Consider the following 2500-nt stretch of genomic DNA (forward strand, 5'->3'; position numbering starts at 1 on the left):
CCTGCATGTTCTGTGCTAGGCTAAGCTACCTGTGGAGCTGTCAGACAGCATTACAGCACGCACGGAGATGAGAAGGGTATGTATGGACTTATCTAACTATGGGGGTTGGGGTGAATAAGCTAAAGTCCCAATAAGTCGGCGTGTTCCTTTAAAATTTTGACCCAGAAAAACTAAAAGTTGAAGACAACACAAGGGTTAAGAAAGTCAGGACATTTTTTAGAGTGTAAGGATTTGAGGACATTTTGAACATTAAAGGTCCCATGACATGGTGCTCTTTGGATGCTTTTATATAGACCTTAGTGGTCCCCTAATACTGTATCTGAAGTCTCTTTTATATAGACCTTAGTGGTCCCCTAATACTGTATCTGAAGTCTCTTTTATATAGACCTTAGTGGTCCCCTAATACTGTATCTGAAGTCTCTTTTATATAGGTCTTAGTGGTCCCCTAATACTGTATCTGAAGTCTCTTTTATATAGACCTTAGTGGTCCCCTAATACTGTATCTGAAGTCTCTTTTATATAGGCCTTAGTGGTCCCCTAATACTGTATCTGAAGTCTCTTTTATATAGACCTTAGTGGTCCCCTAATACTGTATCTGAAGTCTCTTTTATATAGACCTTAGTGGTCCCCTAATACTGTATCTGATGTCTCTTTTATATAGGCCTTAGTGGTCCCCTAATGCTGTATCTGAAGTCTCTTTTATATAGGTCTTAGTGGTCCGCTAATACTGTATCTGAAGTCTCTTTTATATAGGTCTTAGTGGTCCCCTAATACTGTATCTGAAGTCTCTTTTATATAGGTCTTAGTGGTCCCCTAATACTGTATCTGAAGTCTCTTTATATAGGTCTTAGTGGTCCCCTAATACTGTATCTGAAGTCTCTTTTATATAGACCTTAGTGGTCCCCTAATACTGTATCTGAAGTCTCTTTTATATAGGTCTTAGTGGTCCCCTAATACTGTATCTGAAGTCTCTTTTATATAGGTCTTAGTGGTCCCCTAATACTGTATCTGAAGTATCTTTTATATAGACCTTAGTGGTCCCCTAATACTGTATCTGATGTCTCTTTTATATAGGTCTTAGTGGTCCCCTAATACTGTATCTGAAGTCTCTTTTATATAGACCTTAGTGGTCCCCTAATACTGTATCTGAAGTCTCTTTTATATAGGTCTTAGTGGTCCCCTAATACTGTATCTGAAGTCTCTTTTATATAGGTCTTAGTGGTCCCCTAATACTGTATCTGAATTCTCTTTTATATAGACCTTAGTCGTCCCCTAATACTGTATCTGAAGTCTCTTTTATATAGACCTTAGTGGTCCCCTAATACTGTATCTGATGTCTCTTTTATATAGACCTTAGTGGTCCCCTAATACTGTATCTGACCAACTGCCACTTTGCTCGTTTGCAAGCCATGATGTCTCTCTCTTTCTCATGGGTGGGCCAAATTCTCTGGGCGGGCAAAGCAGAGAAAGGGGAGGTAACCTTTCCCCTTATGACATTATAAAGGGAAGATTTCAGATCGGCCCATCTGAGCTTTCATTTTCTCAAAGTCAGAGCAGGATACCCAGGGCTTGGTTTACACCTATCACCATTTCTAGCCACTGGGGGACCATAGGCAGGCTGGGGGAACTCATATTAATGTTAAAAAAAACCTCATAAAGTGACATTTTCATGCCATGGGACCTTTATGGAACTTTTTAGAAAGTAACAGATATGTTTCTAGAAAGTGAGGACGTTATCAGAAAGTTATTTTTGGTTTAGTTCAAAGGTTTGAGGGTTTGCTCTGACCCTAGAGCTCTGTTCATCTCTGTGTTTACATTCACGTAATCTCAAAATCTTTTTACACTTCCTGAACAACCAGATCCGGCCGTAACCAGTTTGGTAACCTAGCAAACATTTCATCTGCTATTGTTGCCTTTTTCAATGGCTTTTTTTGACGTTTTCTTTTTACAGTTTGACTTTTTTTCAACATACATACTTTTGAGTTTTTTTCAAACATTTAAAAAATGAATCTTTGTACATTTAGTTCAACATTTTTGTTGGTTATTGTGCATTTTTTTGGGTGATTTTTTTGTCTGTTGCATTGTCACTTTTTTCACAGTTTGTCACTTATTCAATGTTTTGGCTTTTTTGATGCTCTTCATTGTTTTTTGCGTGTTTTTGTAACATATCAACTTTCGTCACTCGTTGGGACTGTCGAGCATTTTGCCTTCACTGCCGGCCCTGTGAACATCACAGCAGAACAGTTTGCACCAGGGATGCACCAAATCCAGGATTTGGCTTTGGATTCGGCTGAATATTGGGCTTTTTGACCGGGTTGGGTTTCCACCGAACCGAACCCTACGCTTGCACTACGCGCGCTACGCTGGTCGACATAATGACGGTGCCGTTGATTACGGGAAGGTGTTTACGTAAGTGGAACTTTCAATGCAGTAGGCTGTGAGAAAGTGAAAATGGAACTCGTGAGCAGAAAAAGTGTAGTTTGGCAGCACTTTCAGTCAA

At 39.6% G+C, this 2500-nt stretch overlaps 2 protein-coding genes across 2 annotated transcripts in view; one reads left to right on the plus strand and one right to left on the minus strand.

Moving 5' to 3' along the window:
* The window catches only part of LOC118492948 (CD209 antigen-like protein A), a 219043-nt gene that overhangs the window by 39082 nt on the left and 177461 nt on the right, over positions 1-2500 (minus strand). The gene's annotated exons all lie outside the window — the stretch shown is intronic.
* The window catches only part of LOC118493442 (semaphorin-6D-like), a 27006-nt gene that overhangs the window by 20409 nt on the left and 4097 nt on the right, over positions 1-2500 (plus strand). The window lies entirely within an intron of this gene.

Source organism: Sander lucioperca, chromosome 16, assembly GCF_008315115.2.
Source record: "Sander lucioperca isolate FBNREF2018 chromosome 16, SLUC_FBN_1.2, whole genome shotgun sequence".
Taxonomy (NCBI): Eukaryota; Metazoa; Chordata; class Actinopteri; order Perciformes; family Percidae; genus Sander; species Sander lucioperca.